This window comes from Bombina bombina, chromosome 2 (genome assembly GCF_027579735.1).
Source record: "Bombina bombina isolate aBomBom1 chromosome 2, aBomBom1.pri, whole genome shotgun sequence".
Classification (NCBI taxonomy): Eukaryota; Metazoa; Chordata; class Amphibia; order Anura; family Bombinatoridae; genus Bombina; species Bombina bombina.
Window position 1 is genome coordinate 1,295,695,256 of NC_069500.1, and position 17,518 is coordinate 1,295,712,773.

The window sequence follows — 17,518 nt, forward strand, 5'->3', positions numbered from 1 at the left end:
ACGCTCGGCACTTTTACGGCCCAGCGTACCTGGTTTTCAAAGCGCCAGCCTGGAGGCGGCGGATCCCATAGGAATCAATGGGAGTCTGACCATAGCGAAAGTACAAGTTCGCTGCTGACAGACATCCCATTGATTTCTATGGGAGCTGTCTACACCTAACACCCTAACATGTACCCCGAGTCTAAACACCCCTAATCTGACCCCCCCTACACCGCCGCAACTAAATAAAGTTATTACCCCCTAAACCGCCGCTCCCGGAGCCCACCGCAAGCTACTCTATACATATTAACCCCTAAACCGCCGCTCCCGGAGCCCACCGCAACTATAATAAATGTATTAACCCCTAACCCGCCGCTCCCTGAACCCGCCGCAACCTATATTAAATGTATTAACCCCTATCCTGCCCCCCCTACACCGTCGCCACCTATAATACATTTATTAACCCCTAATCTGCCCCCCCTACACCGTCGCCACCTATAATAAATTTATTAACCCCTATCCTGCCCCCCACTACGCCGCCGCCACTGTAATAAAATGATTAACCCCTAAACCTAACCCTAACCCTAACGCCCCCTAACTTAAATATTAATTAAATAAATCTAAATAAATTAACTCTTATTAACTAAATGAATCCTATTTAAAACTAAATACTTACCTTTAAAATAAACCCTAATATAGCTACAATATAAATAATAATTATATTCTAGCTATCTTAGGATTTATTTTTATTTTACAGGTACCTTTCAATTTATTTTAACCATGTACAATAACTATTAAATAGTTATTAACTATTTAATAGCTTACCTAGCTAAAATAAAGAGAAATGTACCTGTGAAATAAATCCTAACCTAAGTTACAATTACACCTAACACTACACTATACTTTAATAAATTATTCCTATTTAAAAATAAATACTTACCTGTAAAATAAACCCTAAGATAGCTACAATGTAATTAATACTTATATTATAGCTATTTTTGGATTTATATTTATTTTACAGGTAACTTTGTATTTATTTTAGCTAGTTAGAATAGTTATTAAATAGTTATTAACTATTTAATAACTACCTAGCTAAAAGAAATACAAAATTACCTGTAAAATAAATCCTAACTTAAGTTACAATTAAACCTAATACTACACTATCATTAAATTAACTAAATAAACTACCTACAAAGAACTACAATGAAATACAATTACATAAACTAACTAAAGTACAAAAAATAAAAAAAGCTAAGTTACAAAAAATAAAAAATTAAGTTACAAACATGTTAAAAATATTACAACAATTTTAAGCTACTTACACCTAATCTAAGCCCCCTAATAAAATAACAAACCCCCCCAAAATAAAAAAAATCCCTACCCTATTCTAAATTACATAAATTTCAATGCTCTTTTACCTTACCAGCCCTTAAAAGGGCCATTTGTGGGGGCATGCCCCAAAAAGTTCAGCTCTTTTGCCTGTAAAATTAAAATACAACCCCCCCCCCAACATTAAAACCCACCACCCACATACCCCTAATCTAACCCAAACCCCCCTTACAAAAACCTAACACTAATCCCCTGAAGGTCATCCTACCTTGAGTCGTCTTCACTCAGCCGAGCCACCGATGGAACTGAAGAGGGCATCCGGAACGGAAGAAGTTAATCCTCCAAGCGGCGCTGAAGAAATCTTCCATCCGATGAAGTCATCATCCAGGCGGCGCTGAAGAAGTCTTCGATCCGGCCGATGTCATCTTCAAAGAGGCGCTGAAGAGGTCTTCTATCCGGGCGAAGTCATCTTCCAAGCCGGGTCTTGAATCTTCCTTCCGCCGACGCGGAACCACCTTCTTCACCGACGGACTACGACGAATGACGGCTCCTTTAAGGGACGTCATCCAAGATGGCGTCCCCTCAATTCCGATTGGCTGATAGGATTCTATCAGCCAATCGGAATTAAGGTAGGAAAATCTGATTGGCTGATGGAATCAGCCAATCAGATTCAAGTTCAATCCGATTGGCTGATCCAATCAGCCAATCAGATTGAGCTCGCATTCTATTGGCTGTTCCGATCAGCCAATAGAATGCGAGCTCAATCTGATTGGCTGATTGGATCAGCCAATCGGATTGAACTTGAATCTGATTGGCTGATTCCATCAGCCAATCAGATTTTCCTACCTTAATTCCGATTGGCTGATAGAATCCTATCAGCCAATCGGAATTGAGGGGACGCCATCTTGGATGACGTCCCTTAAAGGAGCCGTCATTCGTCGTAGTCCGTCGGTGAAGAAGGTGGTTCCGCGTCGGCGGAAGGAAGATTCAAGACCCGGCTTGGAAGATGACTTCGCCCGGATAGAAGACCTCTTCAGCGCCTCTTTGAAGATGACATCGGCCGGATCGAAGACTTCTTCAGCGCCGCCTGGATGATGACTTCATCGGATGGAAGATTTCTTCAGCGCCGCTTGGAGGATTAACTTCTTCCGTTCCGGATGCCCTCTTCAGTTCCATCGGTGGCTCGGCTGAGTGAAGACGACTCAAGGTAGGATGATCTTCAGGGGATTAGTGTTAGGTTTTTGTAAGGGGGGTTTGGGTTAGATTAGGGGTATGTGGGTGGTGGGTTTTAATGTTGGGGGGGGGGTTGTAGTTTTATTTTACAGGCAAAAGAGCTGAACTTTTTGGGGCATGCCCCCACAAATGGCCCTTTTAAGGGCTGGTAAGGTAAAAGAGCATTGAAATTTATGTAATTTAGAATAGGGTAGGGATTTTTTTTTTATTTTGGGGGGGTTTGTTATTTTATTAGGGGGCTTAGATTAGGTGTAAGTAGCTTAAAATTGTTGTAATATTTTTAACATGTTTGTAACTTAATTTTTTATTTTTTGTAACTTAGCTTTTTTTATTTTTTGTACTTTAGTTAGTTTATGTAATTGTATTTCATTGTAGTTCTTTGTAGGTAGTTTATTTAGTTAATTTAATGATAGTGTAGTATTAGGTTTAATTGTAACTTAAGTTAGGAATTATTTTACAGGTAATTTTGTATTTCTTTTAGCTAGGTAGTTATTAAATAGTTAATAACTATTTAATAACTATTCTAACTAGCTAAAATAAATACAAAGTTACCTGTAAAATAAATATAAATCCAAAAATAGCTATAATATAAGTATTAATTACATTGTAGCTATCTTAGGGTTTATTTTACAGGTAAGTATTTATTTTTAAATAGGAATAATTTATTAAAGTATAGTGTAGTGTTAGGTGTAATTGTAACTTAGGTTAGGATTTATTTCACAGGTACATTTCTCTTTATTTTAGCTAGGTAAGCTATTAAATAGTTAATAACTATTTAATAGTTATTGTACATGGTTAAAATAAATTGAAAGTTACCTGTAAAATAAATATAAATCCTAAGATAGCTAGAATATAATTATTATTTATATTGTAGCTATATTAGGGTTTATTTTAAAGGTAAGTATTTAGTTTTAAATAGGATTCATTTAGTTAATAAGAGTTAATTTATTTAGATTTATTTAATTAATATTTAAGTTAGGGGGGCGTTATGGTTAGGGTTAGACTTAGGTTTAGGGGTTAATCATTTTATTACAGTGGCGGCGGCGTAGTGGGGGGCAGGATAGGGGTTAATAAATTTATTATAGGTTGCGGCGGGTTCATGGAGCGGCGGTTTAGGGGTTAAACTATTTATTTAGTTGCGGAGAGGTGCGGGATCAGCAGGATAGGGGTTAATAATTTTATAATAGAGGGCGACGGTATAGGGGGGGCAGGATAGGGGTTACTAGGTATAATGTAGGTGGCAGCGGTGTCCGGGAGCGGCGGTTTAGGGGTTAATACATTTATAAGAGTTGCGGCAGGGTCTAGGAGCGGCGGTTTAGGGGTTAGTAACTTTATTTAGTTGCGGGGGGCTCCGGGGGCGCCGGTATAGGGGGTAGAACAGTGTAGTTTAGTGTGAGTGCTTAGTGACAGGCTAGCAATAAAGCTGGGAAAAAGCCGAAGGGCAGCGAGATCGGATGAGTGATAACTGTCACAGTCCGCTGCTCATCGCCCCGCGGCTTTTTGACAGCTTTATTTGATAACTTAGGCGAACGTATTCAAGGTCCGCGGCGGCGAAGGTAGGCGAGCTTAGGCGGACGTATTGGGCCGGCGAAGCCAGAAAAGTAGACGGCTTGATAACTAGCCCCCTGTGGCTGTAGATTTTGAAAATTGTTTAAGACTTCTAAAGTCGAGAAATGCACTCATTTGTGGTCCCATTGTTGACATAATTACAATTTGTTTACTATGTATATGACTATAAATATAAATGAGTGTGAGTGCTGACTAGAAGGTGTTCAAAGATAGACTTTTATCTCTCCTTTTAAAAGATGAACTTATTTGGACATGTCTTGAAGTTATCATTTCCATTATGTCTGGAACAAAAGGAACTCCTCTCCCTAAGGACAAGAAGCCTAAGGGAAAAATAGAACAAATAGGCCTTTTTCATTCCTTTTGTCAAACTAAGAACCACAAATCTTTCTCCTCCTTTGAATGACCTGAGTCTTCTAGATCTTCCTGGAAATGTAATCCAGTTGGAACAAGGCCAAACCTTTTATGGGCATTCTTCCTCTTCCAAATCAGCATGAAGGTATGACCAAACATTGTTTCCCAGTATTACTGAATAAGTTTCAAATCAAGGCCTTTTCATGGAAAGTGTCTTCTGCCTCACGTTCCAAAATACTTTGTTAGCTGTAGTTTTTAACAAGGCCAAGGATTTTAATCCATACTTTTCCATAATTCTCAAGAAAGAAGGAATTTTTGGGCCATTTCTGAGCTTAATGACTTTAAGCAAATTTTGCAGTTTCTATTTAACAAAATAGTTACAATCTGGACAATTCTAACCCTTATTCAACAGGATCAGTTTATATCTATGTTTAATTTGAAGGATGCCATCCTTCCTATTCCTAGACCATTCTAGTTTCAAAGATTTGCCTTTCAGAAAATAATTTTCTTTCATGTAATTAGCAAGAGTCCATGAGCTAGTGACGTATGGGATATACATTCCTACCAGGAGGGGCAAAGTTTCCCAAACCTCAAAATGCCTATAAATACACCCCTCACCACACCCACAAATCAGTTTTACAAACTTTGCCTCCCTTGGAGGTGGTGAAGTAAGTTTGTGCTAGATTCTTCGTTGATATGCGCTTCGCAGCAGGCTGGAGCCCGGTTTTCCTCTGTGTGCAGTGAATGTCAGAGGGATGTGAAGAGAGTATTGCCTATTTGAATTCAATGATCTCCTTCTACGGGGTCTATTTCATAGGTTCTCTGTTATCGGTCGTAGAGATTCATCTCTTACCTCCCTTTTCAGATCGACTTTATACTCTTATATATACCATTACCTCTACTGATTCTCGTTTCAGTACTGGTTTGGCTATCTACTACATGTAGAGGAGTGTCCTGGGGTAAGTAAGTCTTATTTTCTGTGACACTCTAAGCTATGGTTGGGCACTTTTATATAAAGTTCTAAATATATGTGTTCAAACATTTATTTGCCTTGATTCAGGATGTTCAATATTCCTTATTTCAGTTTCATTATTTGGGATAATGCATTTGAATATTAAATTTTTCTTACCTTAAAAAATTTGACTTTTTTCCTGTGGGCTGTTAGGCTCGCGGGGGCTGAAAATGCTTCATTTTATTGCGTCATTCTTGGCGCGGACTTTTTTTGCGCGAAAAATTTTTTTCCTTGTCATTTCCGGCTTCATACGTGTCACCGGAAGTTGTTTTGTATTTGCGTAATTTTTTTGACGTTTTTTGCACCAAAGATGTCGGCGTCACCGGATGTGGCGTCCTTTTTGGCGCCAAAGCATTTAGGCGCCAAATAATGTGGGCGTCTTTTTTGGCGCTAAAAAATTTGGGCGTCATTATTGTCTCCACATTATTTAAGTCTCATTGTTTATTTGCTTCTGGTTGCTAGAAGCTTGTTCATTGGGATTCTTTCCCATTCCTGAAACTGTCATTTAAGAAATTTGATAAATTTTGCTTTATATGTTGTTTTTTTCTATTACATATTGCAAGATGTCTCAGGTTGACCCTGAATCAGAAGCTACTTCTGGAAATTCGCTGCCTGATGCTGGATCTACCAAAGTTAAGTGTATTTGTTGTAAACTTGTGGTAACTGTCCCTCCAGCTGTTGTTTGTGATAAATGTTATGATAAACTTGCTAATGCAGAGAATATTTCCTTTAGTAATGTTCCATTACCTGTTGCTGTTCCTTCAACATCTAATGCTCAGGGTGTTCCTGTTAACATAAGAGATTTTGTTTCTAAATCTATTAAGAAGGCTATGTCTGTTATTCCTCCTTCCAGTAAACGTAAAAGGTCTTTTAAAACTTCTCATTTTTCAGATGAATTTTTAAATGAACATCCCCATTCTGATTCTGTTTCTGATGATAATTTCTCTGGTTCAGAGGAGTCTGTTTCAGAGATTGATACTGATAAATCTTCATATTTATTTAAAATGGAATTTATTCGTTCTTTACTTAAAGAAGTCTTAATTGCATTAGAAATAGAGGAATCTGGTCCTCTTGATACTAAATCTAAACATTTAAATACGGTTTTTAAACCTCCTGTGGTTATTCCGGAGGTTTTTCCTGTCCCTGATGATATTTCTGAAGTAATTTCCAGGGAATGGAATAATCTGGGTAATTCTTTTACTCCTTCTAAAAGGTTTAAGAAATTTTATCCTGTGCCATCTGACAGATTAGAGTTTTGGGACAAAATCCCTAAAATTGAAGGGGCTATTTCTACTCTTGCTAAACGTACTACTATTCCTACGGCAGATAGTACTTCCTTTAAGGATCCATTAGATAGGAAGATTGAATCCTTTCTAAGAAAAGCCTATTTATGTTCAGGTAATCTTCTTAGACCTGCTATATCTTTGGCAGATGTTGCTGCAGCTTCAACTTTCTGGTTAGAGGCTTTAGCACAACAAATAACAGATCATAATTCTCAGAGCATTGTTAATCTTCTTCAACATGCTAATAACTTTATTTGTGATGCCATCTTTGATATCATTAGGGTTGATATCAGGTATATGTCTTTTTAGCTATTTTAGCTAGAAGAGCTTTATGGCTTAAAACTTGGAATGCTGATATGTCTTTTAAGTCAACTTTGCTTTCCCTCTCTTTCCAAGGTAATAAATTGTTTGGTTCACAGTTGGATTCTATTATTTCAACTGTTACTGGGGGGAAATGAACTTTTTTACCGCAGGATAAAAAATCTAAAGGTAAATATAGGGCTGCTAATCGTTTTCTTTCCTTTCGTCAGAATAAGGAGCAAAAGCCCGATCCTTCCTCTACAGGAACAGTTTCTGTTTGGAAACCATCTCCGGTCTGGAATAAATCCAAATCTTTTAGAAAGCCAAAACAAGCTCCCAAGTCCACATGAAGGTGCGGCCCTCATTCCAGCCCAGCTGGTAGGGGGCAGATTACGATTTTTCAAAGAAATTTGGATCAATTCGATTCACAGTCTTTGGATTCAGAACATTGTCTCACAAGGGTACAGAATAGGTTTCAAGATAAGGCCTCCTGCAAGAAGATTTTTTCTTTCTCGCGTTCCAATACATCCAGTGAAAGCTCAAGCGTTTCTGAAATGTGTTTCAGATCTAGAGTTGGCTGGAGTAATTGTGCCAGTTCCAGTTCTGGAACAGGGGCTGGGTTTTTACTCAAATCTATTTATCGTGCCAAAGAAGGAGAATTCCTTCAGACCAGTTCTGGATTTAAAAATATTGAATCGTTATGTAAGGATACCAACATTCAAAATGGTAACTATAAGGACTATTCTACCTTTTGTTCAGCAAGGGCATTATATGTCCACAATCGATTTGCAGGATGCATATCTGCATATTCCGATTCATCCAGATCACTATCAGTTTCTGAGATTCTCCTTTCTAGACAAGCATTACCAATTTGTGGCTCTGCCATTCGGCCTAGCAACAGCTCCAAGGATTTTTACAAAGGTTCTCGGTGCCCTGCTATCTGTAATCAGAGAACAGGGTATTGTGGTATTTCCTTATTTGGACGATATCTTGGTACTTGCTCAGTCTTCACATTTAGCAGAATCTCATACGAATCGACTTGTATTGTTTCTTCAAGAACATGGTTGGAGGATCAATTTACCAAAAAGTTCATTGATTCCTCAGACAAGAGTAACCTTTTTAGGTTTCCAGATAGATTCAGTGTCCATGACTCTGTCTCTAACGGACAAAAGACGTCTGAAGTTGGTTTCAGCCTGTCGAAACCTTCAGTCTCAATCATTCCCTTCGGTAGCCTTATGCATGGAAATTCTAGGTCTTATGACTGCTGCATCTGACGCGATCCCCTTTGCTCCTTTTCACATGCGACCTCTTCAGCTCTGTATGCTGAATCAGGGGTGCAGGGATTATACAAAGATATCACAGTTAATATCTCTAAATCCGATTGTTCGACACTCTCTGACGTGGTGCACAGACCACCATCGTCTAGTTCAGGGGGCTTCTTTTGTTCTTCCATCCTGGACTGTGATCTCAACAGATGCGAGTCTGACAGATTGGGATGCTGTATGGGGGTCTCTGACAGCGCAGGGGGTTTGGAAATCTCAGGAGGCGAGATTACCAATCAACATGTTGGAACTCCGTGCGATTTTCAGAGCTCTTCAGTCAAGGCCTCTTCTGAAGAGAGAATCGTTCATTTGTTTTCAGACGGACAATGTCACAACCGTGGCATATGTCAATCATCAAGGAGGGACTCACAGTCCTCTGACCATGAAAGAAGTATCTCGAATACTTGTATGGGCGGAATCCAGCTCCTGTCTAATTTTTGCGGTTCACATCCCAGGTATAGACAATTGGGAAGCGGATTATCTCAGCCGCCAGACGTTACATCCGGGCGAATGGTCTCTTCACCCAGAAGTTTTTCTTCAGATTGTTCAAATCTTGGGACTTCCAGAAATAGATCTGATGGCTTCTCATCTAAACAAGAAGCTTCCCAGGTATCTGTCCAGATCCAGGGATCCTCAGGCGGAGGCAGTGGATGCATTGTCACTTCCTTGGAAGTATCATCCTGCCTATATCTTTCCGCCTCTAGTTCTTCTTCCTAGAGTGATCTCCAAGATTCTAAAGGAGCGTTCGTTTGTTCTGCTGGTGGCTCCAGCATGGCCTCACAGGTTTTGGTATGCGGATCTTGTTCGGATGGCCACTTGCCAACCTTGGACTCTTCCGTTAAGACCAGACCTTCTATCGCAAGGTCCTTTTTTCCATCATGATCTCAAATCATTAAATTTGAAGGTATGGAGATTGAACGCTTGATTCTCAGTCATAGAGGTTTCTCTGACTCCGTAATTAATACTATGTTGCAGGCTCGTAAATCTGTGTCTAGGAAGATATATTATCGAGTCTGGAAGACTTACATTGCTTGGTGTTCTTCTCATCATTTTTCTTGGCATTCTTTTAGAATTCCTAGAATTTTACAGTTTCTCCAGGATGGTCTGGATAAAGGCTTGTCTGCAAGTTCCTTGAAAGGACAAATTTCTGCTCTCTCTGTGCTGTTTCACAGAAAGATTGCTAATCTTCCTGATATTCATTGTTTTGTACAGGCTTTGGCTCGTATTAAACCTGTCATTAAGTCAATTTCTCCTCCTTGGAGTTTGAATTTGGTTTTGAGGGCTCTTCAAGCTCCTCCGTTTGAACCTATGCATTCGCTGGATATTAAATTACTTTCTTGGAAAGTTTTGTTTCTTTTGGCCATCTCTTCTGCTAGAAGAGTTTCTGAATTATCTGCTCTTTCTTGTGAGTCTCCTTTTCTGATTTTTCATCAGGATAAGGCGGTGTTGCGAACTTCATTTAAAATTTTACCTAAGGTTGTGAATTCTAACAACATTAGTAGAGAAATTGTGGTTCCTTCATTATGTCCTAATCCTAAGAATTCTAAGGAAAGATTGTTGCATTCTTTGGATGTAGTTAGAGCTTTGAAATATTATGTTGAAGCTACTGAAGATTTCCGAAAGACTTCTAGTCTATTTGTTATCTTTCTTTCATGTAATTAGCAAGAGTCCATGAGCTAGTGACGTATGGGATATACATTCCTACCAGGAGGGGCAAAGTTTCCCAAACCTCAAAATGCCTATAAATACACCCCTCACCACACCCACAATTCAGTTTTACAAACTTTGCCTCCGATGGAGGTGGATAATGTGGGCGTCTTATTTGGCGCTAAAAAATATGGGCGTCGCTTTTTTCTCCACATTATTTAAGTCTCATTTTTCATTGCTTCTGGTTGCTAGAAGCTTGTTTTTTGGCATTTTTTCCCATTCCTGAAACTGTCATTTAAGGAATTTGATCAATTTTGCTTTATATGTTGTTTTTTCTCTTACATATTGCAAGATGTCTCACGTTGCATCTGAGTCAGAAGATACTACAGGAAAATCGCTGTCTAGTGCTGGATCTACCAAAGCTAAGTGTATCTGCTGTAAACTTTTGGTAGCTATTCCTCCAGCTGTTGTTTGTATTGATTGTCATGACAAACTTGTTAAAGCAGATAATATTTCCTTTAGTAAAGTACTATTGCCTGTTGCAGTTCCTTCAACATCTAAGGTGCAGAATGTTCCTGATAACATAAGAGATTTTGTTTCTGAATCCATAAAGAAGGCTATGTCTGTTATTTCTCCTTCTAGTAAACGTAAAAAATCTTTTAAAACTTCTCTCCCTACAGATGAATTTTTAAATGAACATCATCATTCTGATTCTGATAACTCTTCTGGTTCAGAGGATTCTGTCTCAGAGGTTGATATTGATAAATCTTCATATTTATTTAAAATGGAATTTATTCGTTCTTTACTTAAAGAAGTTCTAATTGCTTTAGAAATAGAGGATTCTGGTCCTCTTGATACTAATTCTAAACGTTTGGATAAGGTATTTAAATCTCCTGTGGTTATTCCAGAAGTTTTTCCTGTTCCTAATGCTATTTCTGCAGTAATTTCCAAAGAATGGGATAAATTGGGTAATTCATTTACTCCCTCTAAACGTTTTAAGCAATTATATCCTGTGCCGTCTGACAGATTAGAATTTTGGGACAAAATCCCTAAAGTTGATGGGGCTATTTCTACCCTTGCTAAACGTACTACTATTCCTACGTCAGATGGTACTTCGTTTAAGGATCCTTTAGATAGGAAAATTGAGTCCTTTCTAAGAAAAGCTTATCTGTGTTCAGGTAATCTTCTTAGACCTGCTATATCTTTGGCTGATGTTGCTGCAGCTTCAACTTTTTGGTTGGAAACCTTAGCGCAACAAGTAACACATCATGATTCTCATGATATTATTATTCTTCTTCAGCATGCTAATAATTTTATCTGTGATGCCATCTTTGATATTATCAGAGTTGATGTCAGGTTTATGTCTCTAGCTATTTTAGCTAGAAGAGCTTTATGGCTTAAGACTTGGAATGCTGATATGGCTTCTAAATCAACTCTACTTTCCATTTCTTTCCAGGGTAACAAATTATTTGGTTCTCAGTTGGATTCTATTATTTCAACTGTTACTGGTGGGAAAGGAACTTTTTTACCACAGGATAAAAAATCTAAGGGTAAAAACAGAGCTAATAATCGTTTTCGTTCCTTTCGTTTCAACAAAGAACAAAAACCTGATCCTTCATCCTCAGGAGCAGTTTCAGTTTGGAAACCATCTCCAATCTGGAATAAATCCAAGCCAGCCAGAAAGGCAAAGCCTGCTTCTAAGTCCACATGAAGGTGCGGCCCTCATTCCAGCTCAGCTGGTAGGGGGCAGGTTACGTTTTTTCAAAGAAATTTGGATCAATTCTGTTCACAATCTTTGGATTCAGAACATTGTTTCAGAAGGGTACAGAATTGGTTTCAAGATGAGACCTCCTGCAAAGAGATTTTTTCTTTCCCGTGTCCCAGTAAATCCAGTAAAAGCTCAAGCATTTCTGAATTGTGTTTCAGATCTAGAGTTGACTGGAGTAATTATGCCAGTTCCAGTTCAGGAACAGGGGATGGGGTTTTATTCAAATCTCTTCATTGTACCAAAGAAGGAGAATTCCTTCAGACCAGTTCTGGATCTAAAAATATTGAATCGTTATGTAAGGATACCAACGTTCAAGATGGTAACTGTAAGGACTATTTAGCCTTTTGTTCAGCAAGGAAATTATATGTCCACAATTGATTTACAGGATGCATATCTGCATATTCCGATTCATCCGGATCATTATCGGTTCCTGAGATTCTCTTTTCTGGACAAGCATTACCAGTTTGTGGCTCTGCCGTTTGGCCTTGCTACAGCTCCAAGAATTTTTACAAAGGTTCTCGGTGCCCTTCTGTCTGTAATCAGAGAACAGGGTATTGTGGTATTTCCTTATTTGGACGATATCTTGGTACTTGCTCAGTCTTTACATTTAGCAGAATTTCATACGAATCGACTTGTGTTGTTTCTTCAAGATCATGGTTGGAGGATCAATTTACCAAAAAGTTCATTGATTCCTCAGACAAGGGTAACCTTTCTGGGTTTCCAAATAGATTCAGTGTCCATGACTCTGTCTTTAACAGACAAGAGGCGTCTAAAACTGATGGCAGCTTGTCGAAACCTTCAGTCACAATCATTCCCTTCGGTAGCCTTATGCATGGAAATTCTAGGTCTTATGACTGCTGCATCGGACGCGATCCCCTTTGCTCGTTTTCACATGCGACCTCTTCAGCTTTGTATGCTGAATCAATGGTGCAAGGATTACACAAAGATATCTCAATTAATATCTTTAAAACCGATTGTTCGACACTCTCTAACGTGGTGGACAGATCACCATCGTTTAATTCAGGGGGCTTCTTTTGTGCTTCCGACCTGGACTGTAATTTCAACAGATGCAAGTCTCACAGGTTGGGGAGCTGTGTGGGGATCTCTGACGGCACAAGGAGTTTGGGAATCTCAGGAGGTGAGATTACCGATCAATATTTTGGAACTCCGTGCAATTTTCAGAGCTCTTCAGTTTTGGCCTCTTCTGAAGAGAGAATCGTTCATTTGTTTTCAGACAGACAATGTCACAACTGTGGCATACATCAATCATCAAGGAGGAACTCACAGTCCTCTGGCTATGAAAGAAGTATCTCGAATTTTGGTTTGGGTGGAATCCAGCTCCTGTCTAATCTCTGCGGTTCATATCCCAGGTGTAGACAATTGGGAAGCGGATTATCTCAGTCGCTAAACGTTGCATCCGGGCGAATGGTCTCTTCACCCAGAGGTATTTCTTCAGATCGTTCAAATGTGGGAACTTCCAGAAATAGATTTGATGGCGTCCCATCTAAACAAGAAACTTCCCAGGTATCTGTCCAGATCCCGGGATCCTCAGGCGGAGGCAGTGGATGCATTATCACTTCCTTGGAAGTATCATCCTGCCTATATCTTTCCGCCCCTAGTTCTTCTTCCAAGAGTAATCTCCAAGATTCTGAAGGAATGCTCGTTTGTTCTGCTGGTAGCTCCGGCATGGCCTCACAGGTTTTGGTATGCGGATCTTGTCCGGATGGCCTCTTGCCAACCGTGGACTCTTCCGTTAAGACCAGACCTTCTGTCACAAGGTCCTTTTTTCCATCAGGATCTGAAATCCTTAAATTTAAAGGTATGGAGATTGAACGCTTGATTCTTCGTCAAAGAGGTTTCTCTGACGCTGTGATTAATACTATGTTACAGGCTCGTAAATCTGTATCTAGAGAGATATATTATAGAGTCTGGAAGACATATTTCTTGGTGTATTTCTCATCATTTTTCTTGGCATTCTTTCAGAATTCCGAGAATTTTACAGTTTCTTCAGGATGGTTTAGATAAAGGTTTGTCCGCAAGTTCCTTGAAAGGACAAATCTCTGCTCTTTCTGTTCTTTTTCACAGAAAGATTGCTATTCTTCCTGATATTCATTGTTTTGTACAAGCTTTGGTTCGTATAAAACCTGTCATTAAGTCAATTTCTCCTCCTTGGAGTTTGAATTTGGTTCTGGGGGCTCTTCAAGCTCCTCCGTTTGAACCTATGCATTCATTGGACATTAAATTACTTTCTTGGAAAGTTTTGTTCCTTTTGGCCATCTCTTCTGCCAGAAGAGTTTCTGAATTATCTGCTCTTTCTTGTGAGTCTCCTTTTCTGATTTTTCATCAGGATAAGGCGGTGTTGCGAACTTCTTTTGAATTTTTACCTAAAGTTGTGAATTCCAACAACATTAGTAGAGAAATTGTGGTTCCTTCATTATGTCCTAATCCTAAGAATTCTAAGGAGAAATCGTTGCATTCTTTGGATGTTGTTAGAGCTTTGAAATATTATGTTGAAGCTACTAAATCTTTCAGAAAGACTTCTAGTCTATTTGTTATCTTTTCCGGTTCTAGAAAAGGCCTAGAAAGCGTCTGCCATTTCTTTGGCATCTTGGTTGAAATCTTTAATTCATCTTGCCTATGTTGAGTCGGGTAAAACTCCGCCTCAGAGAATTACAGCTCATTCTACTAGGTCAGTTTCTACTTCCTTGGCGTTTAGGAATGAAGCTTCGGTTGACCAGATCTGCAAAGCAGCAACTTGGTCCTCTTTGCATACTTTTACTAAATTCTACCATTTTGATGTATTTTCTTCTTCTGAAGCAGTTTTTGGTAGAAAAGTACTTCAGGCAGCGGTTTCAGTTTGAATCTTCTGCTTATGTTTTTCGTTAAACTTTATTTTGGGTGTGGATTATTTTCAGCAGGAATTGGCTGTCTTTATTTTATCCCTCCCTCTCTAGTGACTCTTGTGTGGAAAGATCCACATCTTGGGTAATCATTATCCCATACGTCACTAGCTCATGGACTCTTGCTAATTACATGAAAGAAAACATAATTTATGTAAGAACTTACCTGATAAATTCATTTCTTTCATATTAGCAAGAGTCCATGAGGCCCGCCCTTTTTTTGTGGTGGTTATGATTTTGTATAAAGCACAATTATTCCAATTCCTTATTTTATATGCTTTCGCACTTTTTTATCACCCCACTTCTTGGCTATTCGTTAAACTGAATTGTGGGTGTGGTGAGGGGTGTATTTATAGGCATTTTGAGGTTTGGGAAACTTTGCCCCTCCTGGTAGGAATGTATATCCCATACGTCACTAGCTCATGGACTCTTGCTAATATGAAAGAAATGAATTTATCAGGTAAGTTCTTACATAAATTATGTTTTTCCGGTTCCAGGAAAGGCCAGAAGGCTTCTGCCGTTTCTCTGGCATCTTGGTTAAAGTCTTTGATTCATCATGCTTATGTTGAGTCGGGTAAAACTCCGCCTCAAAGAATTACAGCTCATTCTACTAGGTCAGTTTCTACTTCCTGGGCGTTTAGGAATGAAGCTTCAGTTGATCAAATTTGCAAAGCAGCTACTTGGTCTTCTTTGCATACTTTTACAAAATTCTACCATTTTGATGTGTTTTCTTCTTCTGATGCAGTTTTTGGTAGAAAAGTACTTCAGGCAGCTGTTTCAGTTTGATTCATCTGCTTATAGTTTCAATTTGTTTCACTTTTTTGGGTTGTGGATTATTTTTCAGCGGAATTGGCTGTCTTTATTTTATCCCTCCCTCTCTAGTGACTCTTGCGTGGAAGTTCCACATCTTGGGTATTTATATCCCATACGTCACTAGCTCATGGACTCTTGCTAATTACATGAAAGAAAACATAATTTACTGATAAATTCATTTCTTTCATATTGGCAAGAGTCCATGAGGCCCACCCTTTTTATGGTGGTTATGATTTTTTGTATAAAGCACAATTATTCCAATTCCTTATTTTTTATGCTTTCGCACTTTTTTCTTATCACCCCACTTCTTGGCTATTCGTTAAACTGATTTGTGGGTGTGGTGAGGGGTGTATTTATAGGCATTTTGAGGTTTGGGAAACTTTGCCCCTCCTGGTAGGAATGTATATCCCATACGTCACTAGCTCATGGACTCTTGCTAATATGAAAGAAATGAATTTATCAGGCAAGTTCTTACATAAATTATGTTTTTCCTTCATCTGTTTTTCATGCCAACAGTCTACTTCTGTTTTCTTCACAGACCTGGTTGGAGAATTAATTTAAAAGAATTTTCTTTCTCATTAATCAAGAGTCTCTCTTTTCTAGGAGTCATTAGAGGCTTAGTAACTATGCATATTTCTCTAACGGATCAGGGATCAAATTTGCAGTCAATTTGCTCACAGCTACACAAAATTTACAACGCATCTGTAGCTCATTTTATTGGTGTGATAGGTCTGAGGATTGCAGAATCAGATGTTCTTCCATTTGCACGGTTCTGTATGAGAACTCTTCAACTTTACATACTTCGACAATGGTGCAAAAAAATCTCAACTATCTTATAGAATCCTATGGGATTCTTCAGTGAAGCAATCTCTGTCCCCGTGGATAGTTTTCCAAACTATTTTTTGTGAGGGCGTCCTTTATTCGCTCAGCTTGGTTAATAATGTCTGCAGACACCATTCTCTAGGATTGAGGTTCAGTCTGGGGCTCTAGGAGAGCACAGGGAGTTTGAGGTTAACAATAATTATCTTGAGGTTAACAATAATTATCCGAGCTGTCCTCTTCTGAAAGGAGAAACTTATCCAAGTTTTCAGACAGTGTTACAGCTATAGCTTATATCCATCATCAAGGGTGGAACTTTGCGGTTCCTTAGCATTAATTTAGGAATTCTCAACTCTTTTTAATTGGACACTGAAACATTTTCTATATTGTGTTTCCTAGGAAGGATATCTGAGAAGCAGATTACTTAGTAGGTAATCTCTTTAACAGGAATGTTTTCTATTAGATTGTGGAACAATGGGCTCTCCCAGAGATAGAACTGATAACTTGTTTCCAAGAGTCACGATTCAAATTGAATAGAGCAGTCTTCATTAATCTGACTGCTTCAGTCGGGCATCGTAGAACTTGGTTTGTGTATCTGATTAAGATGTCAAGCTTTCTCTTATTATCAAGATCTTGAGTCTCTCATCTTGATGGATTAGATATTGTTTCATTAATGCTGTATTAAACACCTTATTTCAGGCCATAAAGTAACATTTCTCAAGTGATTTGGAAAGTTTTTTTTTCTTTCCTGCTTTTAAAAACGAGTGTTTTAGCTGGTATTCAATTAGAATTTCTAGAATTATTACAAGTCTGTTCAGGTAATCGCTTATCTGCTAACTCTTTAAATAGTCATATTTCTGCTTTTTCTGTTTCATACTACAGGTAAGTTGCTATGTGTTTTGACATCGAGGCTTAGTCAGGATTTATCCAGTGTCTCTTTCTCCTCTTTTCGAACCTACATGCTTTGGATATTTAAGTTCTGTCTTGGAAGTTTTACTCATGGACAGCTTGGGTTTTCGTTCCCAGGAGTAATGTCTCGTGGACTCTCCCCACCTTATGAAAGAAGACTAAATTTATGTTTACCTGATAAATTAATTTTTTCATGGTGGTGAGTGTCTACAAGACCCACCCATTTTCCTTTTTTTTTTTTTTTTTTTTTTTTCTTTTCTTTTTTTTTTTTTTTTTTTTTCTTA

At 38.6% G+C, this 17,518-nt stretch overlaps 1 protein-coding gene across 1 annotated transcript in view; it reads left to right on the plus strand.

The window, feature by feature from the left end:
- BOD1L1 (biorientation of chromosomes in cell division 1 like 1) overlaps window positions 1–17,518 on the plus strand; it is a 539,385-nt gene that overhangs the window by 46,297 nt on the left and 475,570 nt on the right. The window lies entirely within an intron of this gene.